We start from the raw sequence: 16,738 nt of genomic DNA on the forward strand, positions 1-16,738 counted from the left end.
TCTGTCTAAATTCAGTTTACAACAGAGTAAAATTACAGTGCTCTATAATCAAGAAAAAGTTTCCAATTGCTACATGTAGTACAATTATAATGCACCTACGTGGATTCGAGTCTCAATCAGGGCGTTGAATTCTGCATGTGAGGAAGCCATCCAGCTGGCTTACGGAACGTCGATGTTTCTACCCAGCTATCGCCCATGATGAAATAATACATGGAGGTTCACCTTGTGTCTTCCGCCACCATTAAGCTGGAATGTTGCCATATGGTCTATAGTTGTGTTTGTTCGACGTTAACACCCTTCCCCTTGCAAAAAAACAATGACGCGTGTCCCTCTTCTACTTGGCGCGCACTAATTAATTCGTTAAAGTTATTCGTCAGACATTATCAGTTACAACGACTCTAAAATTCAACATTTTAATGAAAAGAAATGTTAAAGTTAATTCAATGATTAAAAAAGGCTCTCCGTCAGCCACGAACATGCTAAAATGTTGTATTGTTTCAGTCATTGTTAAAACCATGGCGCTATATAATGTAATTGCTGGGCTATCATAATGGTAACAAATCAAATGATGTTTCTCTTCTGTTCATTACGTTATTTATATTTATATCTCATCATGAACACGTAAGTCTGATCATTGCAACAGCATGCGTGACTGGTCATATCATCACGGACAGCAATGTTCTGCATTCTTAATTCCGTTAAACAATATGCATTTCGCGTCATATTATAACGCGTTGTGCAGGTAATTTCCGTATTTGGTCGTAGAGGACAAATGTCAACTCAGTCCGGATACAGTGTTAAGAAGAATATCTGTTCAATCATCTGCATTGCGTTTCTGCCATGAATGTGTATTTATTATATAGAATTAGAGTTTAAAGTTCTCTGTCAGTCATGGTGCTGCAATACCAAACTCACACTAGGTAATATGGGTTCATTAAATAAATACTAATTGAATGATAACTTATAAAAATAGTTTTGTATTTGTCAAATAATATGTTATTGGCATCTTCAAGAACGCTATGTCGTGAGTTTTTTATCAAAATTTATTATTACTGTATTCGAACGAGTTTCCTCAGAGATCCTTTAGATGATAAAAATATGAGTTACTCCATTAAGTAATCATACAATCAGCATTCAAAATATCTATCGTGCTATGTCGAGCAATTCACCAGAGGATAACTAGTGAAAACTGCTTACTGACCGACTTTTTTATTCAATAAAACAAAGTTTATTGATTCTCTACAAATGTCAAACTAAATACCCTTCAGGAGTTTTGATATATACTACATTGAAGCAAATCACCAGCCTCATTACAAGTCGTTCACATTTGCGTCTGATATCTTAAGACCGGGACCTCTTCGACAAACTGGGTAAGTATATATCAAAATATAAAAGGTTAAATATGAAATTTCAAAATAACATGTGACTATCTGATAGCAGTTGACTGCCTTTTAGCTCTCACTGTTTCATATCAAATCCTTTATTATGTATAATACAATTTCGTACTTAGATATTAAGAATAAACTGTTTCTCCGATCATATTATTTTTAAGGATTATGCAGCAGACTTAGCAGAATGCAGAATAAATTCTATGAGGAAACCACTTTGCAGCAAAGAAAGAAAGCAAGATGAATAGACTACTTAATTATCAGACTCGTTTGAATTTAGTTCGATAACAGTTAATAAAATGCGCAACATCATTTGAGCTCCACCTTTAAAATGCTGAAGTGGAGTTGAGTTAGGTTCATGACCTCAAAGGACAAGACATAATAACAACACTGGGTCCAACTATGGAGGGACTTTTGTCACAGGGTACTTGGGACTGCTAATGTGTAGGTTATTAACATCAACGTATGAAGCAAAAAATGCAACCAAGCAAAATGGTAGTAGACGGCGTCTTATCGAGTCTGTTTATGTTAGGTAATGAAATATAGAACAACCTCGTGCACTAAATACCAGCACAAGATGACGTTGAAAGGAGTCCAGGTTGTAGAAGAACCAGAAATGATTACATCACTATTTGAGTAAAATAAACTGGACCTATGAAATAATTATTTGATATTTCTTTCAATTTATTAAAGTATATGTGTTAATACACTAAATGTTTGGATGAACAGTTTCTTCCGCACCTATCCATACGCTGTTTCTGAACCTGATTTCACACCCCTTGAATAAAACCATTTTCAGCTTCAGATTCATTAAGTTAAACATTATTTACTTCTACTGCGAATTCGAAGTCAGTACAATACAAGAACGTTTATCAAAAAGAATACTGTTCTGAATTTTTAAAAAATTCAAAGTAATGAGTTGATTTTATTATTGAATACTTTCATACTTTAAAAATAAATGTTACAGAGTCTTGCAGCTAAGCTGGCCATACAAATATTATTATTGTTTTCTTTTTTTGTTTTTTGTTGTTTGTGTTTTTGTTGGGTTTTTTTTGTTGCACGAAGTAATAGAATATTGTTATGTCGCAAAGGAAAATAGCCCTGATAAGAAATGATAGTATTTTCCCATTTCGCTGTTGAATACTCAAACAAATATCTACTGTTTACAGTGTTCCGTAATGATCAACATTAAGGTTAGATCCATTTTCACGTATCACTCGATGCACATTAATTTGTTTTATCAGTGTCCATATTTTGTGATCTATATGATATAGAATTGTGATATATCTGAACTAGAATTAATCAAAAGAAAAATAAAATACGGAATTTAATTTGGTCGTTTTCATAAAATCTAGCGAATCGATAAAAGGTTTAGTTTTACGACAATAAATATCAAGACGTAATCACAAAATGATTAAATCAGCTTTGTAATTGATTTGATTGTATATATTAACTCTATGTAAATACGAAATACATGGATCGTATTTTTGAAAATAACATAAACATAGCCAAATATAGCACCCATTTCTTATCAATTAAATTTTACAAGCAAATTGTTTTTCACTAAATTAAATGAGGACGAAATCAAATAAAAAGAGATATTAGTAATTTCTGTTTATTTTCGATTTTCCAAACAATCCCAAGGCGAATTTAGTCGCCAACGCACATCTACGTCACGGATTTATTGATATGCTATTTCATGATGTAATTTGCGTTTCATTGAAAACAAAATAGATATCTAAACAGTATTTGCACACAGGAACTAGAGAACTGACACTACTCGATTTTGGAAAGTTTTATTAAACGTATATCTTTGGGCTGCTATTTTTTATTAGGTTTAAGGCAAAAGTGATACATTCATAGGTTATATGGCGACTTTCCAACTTTTAATGGAGGACTACACCTCCGTTTTTATGTCAGGCATTGGCTTCTTTACATGACAAAATTTTACATCTCAAGCAAGTACATGACCCCGTACCTATGAGGCTGCAAGTGACTCGAAGCCAGTGACCTGAACTACTGGGCAATGGAGGTCCTCTATTTTAAGGATGTAACAAGATTTCTGTTATGTAAAATATATATAACATTGTTAACACAAATAAAAAGGTATAATGCATGTATAAAAGTAAATATCCTCGTACTTTGAATAGCTAAGGGAGAACACTGTTTTGACAATGTAAGTTTATTTAGCGTTTCTGTGAGGTATAACCCTTGAATTATTAAAAGATAAAATATAAGCGCTGTCATTTGAAAGCTTATCAAACCAAGTTCAAGATCATTTCGGTGCATAGAATGCAAGCAATATAATTATAGTCCGTATTTTAGGGATACTGAAATGTGGAGTATTCCCCCTCCCCTAACCCCCACGCAGCACCGGCATAGGTGGGTATCAATTATACAGTTCGTTGAATTAAATCTATGATCCCAAGGATTAGGAATTATCACAATTAAGAATAAGTGCATTGAGACTATATATATCTAGGGACATCTTATGATACTAACTGACTGCTGTTAGTATAAAAGCTTGGATATATCTAAACCCAGTTGTTTTTCAAAGAAACAATAAAACTTGCTAAGTAGATAAAAATAGCTTACAGTTATGTAATTCTTTAAATGTGCGAAACAGTGAAATGGTGACGCTGCGCGAAAAGCGACGTTATGGCTTTGAAAACAGTATGGATCAGTATCAACTCTGGATTGAAAGAGATATCTGCGATAAGGTATGTTAAATCTTGACTTTTCTGAGAATGTTAATTAAAAAAGTGGTAAGATTTGTGGTCATGCCATTGTATTTCAAAGGCCTTTCAAGTTATAGAACGTTTTATTAAAGAGGTTAAAACTTGACTCTTTTATGACACGCCTCAGTGTTGGTAGCCTATCGTTTACAGTTGAACGTTACCCTTTAATCTTTAATTGTGTCTGACGGAGCTGATGGAAAACTCCAGGACAAACATAAGAGCACTTTTGGGTTGTTTCCATTGCGTGTAATAAGGATAAGCTGGCGAGGATTAATTTTTACACAGTTACTTTTTCATGATTGGAATTAATAGTTGGTTAGGTTTTAACTCCCTGGTGGGGTTTTTGTCACTAACTGTTCCGAGGAGGTAACCAGTTGTGTTCCAGTATTTGTTCGCTTTATTTGTTTTGCTATATGATGAGTCTTGCTGTGTAAAGTAAACCTGTTCACATCCATAAACTGCTCTAGTGTAATGGTTTGATATGGCTTCATACCTTTAAGACATTTTGACTTTGCTTTTTAACGCATGTTTTTCCTTCTCCTTGTAGAAAATGTCCTATTTAAGAAGTAAAGCTTTGTTCAGGTAGTATTGGTGACAGTTCATGTATGAACTTTGTAATTTACGATAAACGTCAGTCATTTATACATCTATACAAACATTGTATTAGGGCTTCGAATACGGATAATTATCACATTGAGGCGAGAATTAAAGTCGCGCGAACAGGATTCCATATTCGAAAGATGAGACTGCGTTCTTTGATTTTGCTATTCCTATTGAATATTTGTCCGTATTTTATAGTGAAATAACATGAATACTTTTTATCGAGTGTTGGACCTTAAAAGCATGCCTGTTAAACAAAAATAAAATATAGTGGCTTCATTCTCATCATTTCCATTTGAATTTTATCAGTTTTCATATTTTTATGCTAAGACATCTGTTAATAGTGAATCATCAAAACACGGTCATGACAGACAATTAAATTGCGTCTTTTACTGATACAATCTAAGCAATCGACTGACAATTTAGATTTAATATAAGACAATGAGGTCGGTCTACTTCTAAATGTAATTGTCTTATACGATGATACAAAGCTATAACAATAAGACGAAGATCATAAAAGCTGCCTTTTGAGCAAACAGCCTACTCCCTAATACTGTAAAAGAAGGGAAAAGGAGCGTGTATATCTCTCTTTCTCTCTCTGTTAAGATAAGAGTGGACGTTGAAAGAAATCTCTACTTATTCATTTTAACTTTAAGATAAAAATGAATTGGAAATGAGGCAAGTCGGTATTGCCTTTCATTGTTTTAGCACACTTGATTCATTTGTGCTATTGTTTTGGTATTATTTTTATAAACCTGGCGATACAAAGCTCAAAATATACAATGTTTGAGTTTGACAATCATATGGTTTCCGTTTCGTAGGAAATAATTTGAGCCGTGCCATTAGAAAACCAACATAGTGGCTTTGCGACCAGCATGGATCCAGACCAGCCTGCGCATCCGCGCAGCCTGGTCAGGCTCCATGCTGTTCGCTTTCAAAGTCTATTGGAATTAGAGAAACTGTTAGCGACCAGCATGGATCCTGACCAGACTGCGCGGATGCGCAGGCTGGTCTGGATCCATGCTGGTCGCAAAGCCACTATGTTGGTTTTCTCATGGCACGGCTCATTTATTTGTCGCAAAAATAGAAAACATGAACATTTCAAAAATAAAAAAAGATGAATAAAACAAGAAGTCTGTTTCTGAAACAAATAACTTGATGTGTTTGGCAAAACAGAAAGCTAAACATTCAATAATATAATAAGCATTACCAAGTAATAACATCTATTAAGTCATAAAGCTACGGAACTACTTTTGGTTGTTTAACTTTTTACCAGAATATTTCGTCTAAAATGTTTTTATTTTATCTTTTTCATTTTACTATTAGAAGATCAAGCGATTATTAATTTGATCGGTAATGTACAGTGGATAATACATGCTCTGTGAAATTAACTACTCATCGCGAATAATTCGATCACTGAAGCATGTTCTCGACCTACAATATATAGCCGGGGAGCCAAGGCATGAAAAAATGGATTAACCTGTCCGGTCATGCTATAGTCAGTTTCTATACATATTATGAAAGAACAAAGTCTCGCCGATCAGAAAAATCGGGCCTGCAAAACAAAAGTTCTTGCGAAATTTGAAAATATTAAGGGGAGATAACTCTGTATATTTCCAGTTTTTTAAGATTCAAATCGGTTTTTTACGAACAAAACATGGCATCATGTTACTAAAATCAGTTCAAATATATATATTTCAACATTGCTTTTACACATAAGGCTTAAGGTTGAAAAATACGCAAAATGTACTCATTTTATATACATTTTATTATAAGATTTGGCACCTAAAATACCAGAGAATAAAATAAAAATATTTAACCTAAAGATCACAGTATGTAGAAGTAACCTTTAAAATGGTCTTATTTCTCAAAGTCATTTATTAATACCGCTGTGAAACAGCCCGTAAAAACAGAAAATTATCTAGATACACTAGTTCAGGTTTGGCTAAGAAATACGCTAATCCGGGGTATTTTATGTACCCCACCCACTTTATATAATGCAAAAAATGTATAATAAAAATATTCGACCAACAACCAAGAAGATATATTCTTTTTATTATGTATACAATATAATATATATTTTTGGCCATATAAAGCTGAATGAGGGTATTTAGAATATTTTAAACAAAAAAGGGGGTAGGAACCCCTATGTATTTTACAACCAATAATTAGAATTAACAACCCGTTATTAAATAAGAGCAACACTAATTAAAGGCGATGAAACCTTTACTTACAAACTGTTCAGTTGGAAAGTAATTTAATTAAATACTCTTTCGTGCAATCTACTCCAGGCGTGGCTAAGAAATACGCAAAACCGGAGTATTTTATGTACTCCACCCACTTTATATAATGCAAAAAATGTATAATACAAATATTCGACGAAAAATCAATGAGATATATTCTTTTTATCACATATACAATATAATTTATATTTATGACGATTTAAAGATGGATGAGGGGTATTTAAAAGATTTTTAATAGAAAAAGGGGGTAGAAAACCCTATGTATTTTACAACCGATAATTAGAACAAACAACCCGTTATTTACCATTTAATAAATACAAACATCAATAATAAAAGGCGACGAAATCTTTACTTGCTAACTGTTCATTTGAAAGTAAATAATTTAAATACTCTTTTGTGCAATTTTGTCAAAATTGTGAAATTGTAGGGGTATGAACATTACCACACCCATCTAAGACTATGTATAAAATGTGATTGATCGATCAATACAGTTTTTACAAATTAACAAAGTATAAATGCTTGCTTCGGGGTTGTACACATCTGTTTTTAACTTTTTACCTTTCTCATGATAAACAGATTGATGGAATGTAGTTCTGATGTGTTGAATGTATTGTAGAAGTTTGACATAATGTGTAACTTTAATGTTTATAAAATGAGGCATTTTGAATAATCTTTACTATTCAGAAGATTTTAAAACTAATTAATGTAATGATAATTCATTATATCACTATTCAAGAAATTTTACAAATCGTACAAAAAAGTCGTAATTATATCCCCCAAACATATATAATTAAAATAGATTCTGTCAGAGTTTTAGCTCACCTGTCACGTAGTGACACAAGGGAAGCTTTTGTGATCGCCTTCGTCCGTCCATACGTTTGTGAACACGATAGAAACCACATTTTACTATTGATTTTAATCAAACTTGCGCGCAACTTGTATAAGAGCTAGGAGACGAGGGAGGACATCTACTGGTCACCGGGAACAAAAAAAAAAAAAAAAAAAAAAAGAAGTCAATGCAGCCTTTCAAGGTTATGCATTGGAATGCAGAAGGACTCCTCAATAAGAACATGAATTAGAGAACATATTGTTTGATAAGGCCATTCAGGTCTGCTGCATCGAAGAGATTCACCTTAGCGAGGATAAATCCTTCAATGTTAAGAGGCTACCAGTGCTTCCGTTGTGACAGGTTTGGTAGGAGCAAGGGAGGAATCCTAACACTGATGAGAAACAACATAGCAACTTGTACTGGTATAAAATCTCGCTTTAACAAGAGCTGTCTCCATAGGATGACACATGCCCCCGATGGCATTTTGAATAAATAGTTATGGCCGATGTTAGAGTTTAGGACCTTTGACCTACGGACCTGTTTCTTGCGCGCGACACGTCGTCTTACTGTGGTACACATTCATGCCCAATAATTTTAAAATCCATGCATAAATAACAAAGATATGGACCGGACACGCCCATCAATGCACTATCATTAAATATGACCTTTAACCTCTAAGTGTGACCTTGACCTTTGAGCTACGGACCTGGGTACGGACCTGGGTCTTGCGCGCGACACGTCGTCTTACTGTGGTACACATTCATGCCAAGTTATTTGAAAATCCATCCAAGGATGACAAAGATATGGACCGGACACGAATGCACTATCATGAAAAATGACCTTTAACGTCTAAGTGTGACCTTGACCTTTGAGCTACGACCTGGGTCTTGCGCGCGACACGTCGTCTTACTGTGGTACACATTCATGCCAAGTTATTTGAAAATCCATCCATCGATGGCAAAGATATGGACCGGACACGAAAATTGCGGACAGACTGACAAACTATATGCCTCCCTTCGGGGGCATAAAAACTGGCCAAATCCCATAATGGGTTCCAGAGTTATGGCCCCTTAAAGAGCCAAAAGTTTCTGTTTTGGCTTGTGAACAGGGTAGAGACCACATTTTGCAATTGATTTTAATCAAACTTGCACATATATTCTATTGGCATAACATCTCGGTTCCTGTCAAAAACTGGCGAGATCCCGTATTGTGTTCTAGAGTGGTGGCCCCTTAAAGGGCCAAAATTTGCCATGTTAGCTTTTGTAGCCACACAGGCACTTCACTTATAGTTTGATTTGAAACAAACTTGCGAAATATCTTTAACAGCAATAAATCTTGCATTCCATGATGACTTCATCAGATCAAATCATAGGTTCTAGAATAACAACCCCTATTTGAACCCCGAAAGTCCCAAAATTTGTTAATTGTTACATTATGAACACGCTAGAAATGACATTTTACGTTTGACTTTAACCACACTTACGACTTGAGTCACGATACGATCTCGGTTCAGTTCGAGTTGACCGACCTTTTAGCCATAAAGAGGTTTCATTTATGCTTTGATCTGACACAAACTTGCAAACTTGATGATATTTAGACCAAGTTTAAAACTGGATTATGTGGGGTCAAAAACTAAGTTACCAGGTCAAATAAAAGGAAAAGCTTGATAGCACCGTTGAGGCCACATTAATGACGCTATCTTCACGAAATTTGGTCAGAATGTTTGTCTTGATGAGTCCTATGCCAAGTTAGAAACTGGGTCATATGTGATTTAAAACTAGGTCACCCGCTAAAATCAAACGAAACGTCTGTTAACATTCTTGAGGTCGTATTAATTACCCTATCTTCATAAAACTTGGTCAAAATATTTATCTTGATGATCCCTAGGCCAAATATAACAGGTGAACGATATACATGACCCTTTTTTCTCAGAAAATGCTAGTATAAATCTTAGATAATCTAAATTATAAACTTATTGAATGGCTTGTTTGTCATCACTTATAAATTACCTAGTATATTGCTCTATGTCTGGATGACAAACAACAAATAGTTTTGACTATTGATAGGCAAGCCCTTCAATTAGTGTTTTTATACATGACATTAGAATTAAACATCTGTTGTATTTTTTCACGAATTGAACAACAAAGTGCCACGAACATATTTATACAGAGTCATATTATTTTAGATAACATTTACTGGTTTGGCACTAAAGGCTATAATAGTAATTAGAATTTTATTTATATGCGGTCCAACTGGAGCACAATTTTAGTTACACATTCCTGCAGTACTAACGACAAATAGTTACATCTGTACGTGCAATTTAAGTAGACATTAACACAATACTTCATAATATCATGCCTAACTATTTTTCCGATCTGTATATAGAAATACTTGTATCAATTTAAACTTTACAGCTACACCACAAAAATGATTTTATGTCGTACTATAACTTGCACTGGCAGTGTAAATGGTGATACGTTATAAATATGTGATTTTAGACTGCAACAGTTCAGTATGTCTTTTTCGCAATTTATACACTATTATTAATCAAATTCATCTAATTCTGTGTCAAACAGACTGTGTTTTATTCTGCGACACTTTTGAGGCATTGCATTTAACACCAGCAGGATACAGTTTATTTTATATTAGATTTGGCGCAGATACAATATCGTAAGCATTTTCCATTCGTGCCATTGCAGAATAAATTTAGTCTGGTTTCCGCTCAGTGACGTTAAAAATCAGCTATCATTGAATTTAAAAGAATTATTTTCTACGGTCAGTAAATGAGCAATATTGTTTTGCGACAATTGATCAAGGAAAAAGGTCACAATTACCTAGCTCAAGTCTAATATGATTACCACTCAGTAAATAAGGAACGTTTTGTCTGTCGATCCTTTTAATATATAATGTTTGTAGTCTGTAGAAGACACCTGATGTTAATAAGGTCAATGTTATAAAATTAGAACTTACACTCCCCTTTGCCTTCAACAAACCATCATGGGGGCATATGTTTTTTACAAACACCCCTTCTTTATATCATATCTTATATAACTTCAGATAAGTTATATGAGCCGCACAATGAGAAAACAAACGTAGTGTATTTGTGACCAGTATAGATCCAGAAAACAAACATAGTGCATTTGCGACCAACATCGATCCAGACCAGCCTGCGCATCCGCGCAGTCTGGTCAGGACCCATGCTGTTCGCTTTCAAAGACTATTGCAATTAGAGAAACCGTTAGCGAATAGCATGGGTCATGACCACGGCAGTCTGGTCTGGATCGATGCTGGTCGCAAATGCACTATGTTGGTTTTCTCATGGCGTGGCTCATATTTAGTGCAAATCACTTTAATAATAATTCTAAGATATGTTTTAAAATTAGTGAAGAGTAACTGCCCTTGACTTTTCATTTATCTGTTGGATAAGTTTTGCAGTCACGAACTTTCCAAATAAATCAGCATTTAACTATAATCATTTGAACAGAACAACGGACTAGCAATATCGTTTTACGTGCATTTTCGCTATTTTTGCCCCTATGGTATAATCATTTGCCTTATTCAAGGTGGGTTGTTGAATAAATTACTTCTGTTGTTTTTTTTTTTTTTTTGGATTTGACAAACTTGCAAATGAAAGTTACTAATAATTCAAATGAGATAGTAAAAAATTAAAGTTTGAATGTAAAGGTTTCAGTACATTTCGGTAGTGTTGCTTGCATTTTATCGCATCACAATGAACAGGTTGTTAATTCTAATTATTGGCTACTGTTTTTAATCTAAAATTTCTTAAATACTCCGAATCTATCTTTAAGTTGTCAAAATATAGATTATATTGTATACGTGACAAAAAGAATATCTCTCTATGATTGATGGTCGAATATTTTTATTATACATTTTTTTTGCATTATATAAAGTGGGTGGGGTACATAAGATACCACGGATTAACGCTTTTTGTCGCCAACCCTAAACTAGATTGTACGAAAGAGTACTAAAATGAATTTCTTTTCAGATGAATAGTTTGCAGGTAAAGGTTTCATCCCTTTCATTAGTTTTGCTCGTATTTATCAAATGGTAAATAACAGGTTGTTAACTAATTATCGGTTGTAAAAGACATCATTTTCATATCCCTATTTTCTATTAAAATCTTTAAAAAATACCCCTCATCCATCTTTAAATTGTCAAGAATATGAGTTTCATTGTATGCGTGATAAAAAGTATCTATCTCCTTTATTTTGGTCGAATATTTTTATTATGAATTTTTTGCATTATACAATTACATAAAGTGGGTGGGGTACCCCCTTTTTCTACTTAAAATCTTTTAAATACCCATCATCTAGCTTTATATGGTCAAAAACATAGATTATATTGTATACGTCATAAAAAGAATATATCTCATTGATTTTTTGTCAAATATTTCTATAATATATTTTTCTGCATTATATATAGTGGGTGGGGTACATAAAATACCCCGGTTTAGCCAAACCTGAACTAGATTGCATTATAGTGTATCTAAATAAATTACTTTCAAAATGAATAGTTTGCAAGTAAAGGTTTTTTCGACTTCCATTAGTGTTGCTCTTATTTAATAACGGGTTGTTTATTCTAATTATCGGTTGTAAAATACATAGGGGTTCCTACCCCCTTTTTCTGTTTAAAATCTTTTAAATACCCCTCATCCAGCTTTATATGGACAAAAATATAGATAATATTGTATACGTGATAAAAAGAATATATCTACTTGGTTGTTGGTCGAATATTTTTATTATACATTTTTTTTTGCATTATATAAAGTGGGTGGGGTACATAAAATACCCCGGATTTGCGTATTTCTTAGCCAAACATGAACTAGAGTATCTAGATGATTTTCTATTCTAACAGACTGTTTCGCAGCGGTATTAATAAATGACTTTGAGAAATAAGACCATTTTAAAGGTAACTTCTTCTTACTGTAAATTTTAGGTTAAATATTTTTATTTTATTCTCTGGTATTTTAGGTGCCATATCTTATAATAAAATGTACATAAAATGAGTACATTTTGCGTATTTTTCAAGCATAAGCCTTATGCGTAAAAGCAATGTTGAAATATATATATTTGAACTGATTTTAGAAACATGATGCCATGTTTTGTTAGCAAAAAAGCGTTTTGATTCTTAAAAAACTGCAAATATGAGTTATCTCCCCTTAATATTTTCAAATTTTGCAAGAGGTTTTGTTTTGCAGGCCCGATTTTTCTGATCCGCGAGACTTTGCACTCTCATAATATATATAGAAACTGACTATAGCATGACCGGACAGGTAAATCCTGTTTCTAGGCACTTTTCGCACTTTTGGCTCCCTGGCTAATATGTAGCATCTTAACTTTTCAGAGGCTTACATATCCATGCAGTTTAACATAACATAAATGATATACTATATAACTTGTTTATCGCACAACAGCAAGACCAAACTTTCCTGAAACAGTTGAAGGGCTCAATAGCGTTTCTATGTAACTGATCCAATAAAACAAAACATCCTAAATCTTTAAATTAGGCATTACAAATAATAATTAAATGACAATTTCACTACAAATTCACTTAAGTCAGGAAAATTTAACAACACCTCACATAAAACTACTTTGTCTCGCATTTTTATCTGTTAGAATCAGAACTATCAGTGTTAAAAAACCAAAAGCAATAATAAATAGGAAAAGCCAAATTCCAAGAATGAAATATTCCCAAAACGAACTCTACAGCTGTGCTGGTGCGTGGATGTTAAATTATTGAAATTTCTACAAAATGCATGGACAAAGCAAACGAATAGGACAACAAGGACAAAGAAAACAAATAGTGGAACATATTGGAACTACGGAAAGTTTCACGGTTGATCTGTCAACCAAACCTCACTCCTAACTATTATTATTTTCCAAAATTACAGAACCTATCCGCGCCTGGTGAATCCCTAAATGTCCACGCGAATCAGACAAATGCTCGTGTAAAATATTATAACAAATAACTTAACAGACCATACACGCATGCACTAGAAACAAGTACAGCTATCGTATCATATAAAAGACAAGTATAAAAGACAAGTAAAGTTCATTGACACACTTTTGATCCATCATTTTCTTTTACAAATATTCACGTATCTGTTGAAATGCTTCTCATTCCTCATTTTCCCTTTTAAAATTGCGTTTTCAGTCAACTTTTGTCTCAGATATATGTTTGCAGAGTCTGTCGTTCAAATATCCTAAGTCAGGTCAGGTGTATAGACATTCTAATATGTTGAAAAATGATGTCATTATGGAGCATTTTCTATACAATCACACTATCTCTAAATACTGAATATCTTTGGTATCACATATTATGGGACACCCTATATACGTGAGTTGGTCCTGAAGTAATACCTCTGCGTCCATACATTCATCGTTATATCGTTGTAAAAACAACATCAAGTAGTACACGAATCAAATTCTGATGTCCCCGGTAAATATCATTTTCTAGGATTGTTACGTTTTAAATACATAGTAATTCGTGCATTTTCGCAAAAAAAAAGCGTTTATCGCATAAACAGAAAATACAACTTAACAAAGACAATCATCAACTACATAATTATATCATCAAAATAATACACCAGATACTACGGAGTAATAATATGTGAAATAACGCAGTCAACCGTATAAACGACGTCCTCGCATTAAAGTTCTTTTTGTAGTGCAAAGGTTTGCTATTGCTTAGAAATAAACTATTAATTCTGACGTCAATTACGTCAATGATATGTTGCGATCATCGATACCGTGTTTTCTGAGCATGAATATACCTCAGTAAGTAAGCATTTTTTTTATGATATTTTCAAAAATATTGCAAAACGATCAGATTTGAAAGTACTTGGGTAGAAATGTTTGTTGTTTTCTTTATTATACACGTTTTATAGATCCAGAGATACTTTTGGTTCATTCCACGTATATGTAAATGAAAAGTAGTTTTATGCGAAAAAAGTTTTTTTTTTTTTTTTTTTTTTGCGAAAATGCAAGAAGTACTATGTATTTAAAACGTAAAATACCGGTGTCATCATAATTTGATTAGTGTACATCTTTATGTAGTTTCTGTAATAATTTCTGTCTTCTGGCATTTTTCGTCGGGCCCTTAAGGGTGTTTCCCTTGTTGCTATGTCTTCTGCAAAGGCATCGAGTACATGCATTTTAGGTTCATAAGGATTGCTTTTTATATAAATATACAAGAGTATTTTTGTGTTTTACATAGCATGCCTTCTGTTGTCATTGCGTAAGTTAAGGTTTCACCTGGCGGGGTTAACTTTTATTTATACTGTCCTGTGACTTTGGAACATGGTGGGAGTCAGAGTGAGATAAGCTCCAGCGTGGTGTTTTTGCCACTGACCGTCCCACTGTGTTCCTTTATCTTTTGTTATTTCATAGTGTGTTTGCTTTTTGTGAGTGTGTGTTTGTTTTTGCGTGAGTGAGTGAGTGTGTATGTTGGCCATGTGTGTGTCCGCGTGCTGGGTTAACGCTTGGGGAGGCAGCGTTTTTGTAACGTGACTTTCCCTGTTGGATATTTATCCTTGTTTTTTTCCTTGCCTCTGAGTTTTTCGGACAGACCTGGGTACTTTTTTTTAACCATTGGGCAGTTATTGTAACTATCAAACGTGTGTAATTTGAATGTTTTAACGATTTTGACTGGTTGTCCATTTCTATTTTAGAAAGGGTATTATGCGTCACATTCAGACTGATTACAAAAATGACATTTTGTTTGTGGCTTGTTTCTCCTTTGTTTTTTTTTCTAAATACGTTTGAGTTTAAGGCGGAACTATTTCTGGCACTTTTAACAAATATTTGCATGCCAAGAATGTTTCGACATGTTTTAACACTGATATATAACGCATTTGTAGTGTTTTTATGATTGTGTGCGTTTCCTTTATTGTCGACAGGCAAAACCTTTTTTAAGTGTTTTGTCTAGTCCAACATATAACAAAGAAGCCAGACTGGAGGAGAAACATACAATGAATATGATCATCATGCCTTACGACTGATTGCCATATTTATAACTGATTTCGTGTATATAGTAAAGACGCAGCTTCTTCTGTAATGTTACAGGGGTTTCACTTGATCTGTTTTCCCCCGTTCTCTCTTTGATTATCAAGACGACGGCTTGACTTATTAAAGAAATCGAACGGCAGATTCGGAATATATTCACAATGTAAGATGAGTCTCGATTTCCTGATGAAATTTCGGTGCATTTTCTGTCATACATCCAGACAAATGACTATTCAAATTCTTGTAACATTAATATGCTGTAAAGATATCCCTTTTACAGTGTTCGTGTTGTTGTGATACTGGCATGTGAATGTTTCTGTATGGCCGATACATAGAGTAATAGCTATGATTTAGAGACTTTTCCTCCATTTGCTATAAACTGTCGTCTCTGAGCATTTTAGAAGACATGCGGGATCATAAAAGTAATCCAATTATTTAGTTTATTTCATACTTTAAGGCCTCGCCCTTCAGTTCAGTGAATAGTTAGTTTCATAATTTCCACTAAGGAAGCATCTAAGGAGAGACACAGTTTCAAAGAGTGTTGTTAAATATTCTGGTCCTTTGGGATCATTGAGTCCATTCAATAGATGTGTAATAGAATTCAGCTTAAGCCGTTGCTAGGGGACGTGAGAGGTGTTTTACATTTCACTACCTCTTCTGAACAGACACAATCAAACCGAGTCTGCTAGAATTCTGCTTGGTTGCACTCTATGCTTCCTAAGGATCGTTTTACAGATTAATTCTCTGTTTTTATGAATTTGGTTTGCAAGAAATGATTACTATTAAAATTTGTACAGCTTTCTTAATAACTTCAAAGTACAACTAAGTATTTTGCGTACGTATAGTAATGTACATATATTTATCAGAAATGCAAACGGATATTGAACATATATCATGTATACTATCTACCAATATG

The sequence above is a fragment of the Mercenaria mercenaria genome, chromosome 11, assembly GCF_021730395.1.
Source record: "Mercenaria mercenaria strain notata chromosome 11, MADL_Memer_1, whole genome shotgun sequence".
In the NCBI taxonomy this organism is placed as follows: Eukaryota; Metazoa; Mollusca; class Bivalvia; order Venerida; family Veneridae; genus Mercenaria; species Mercenaria mercenaria.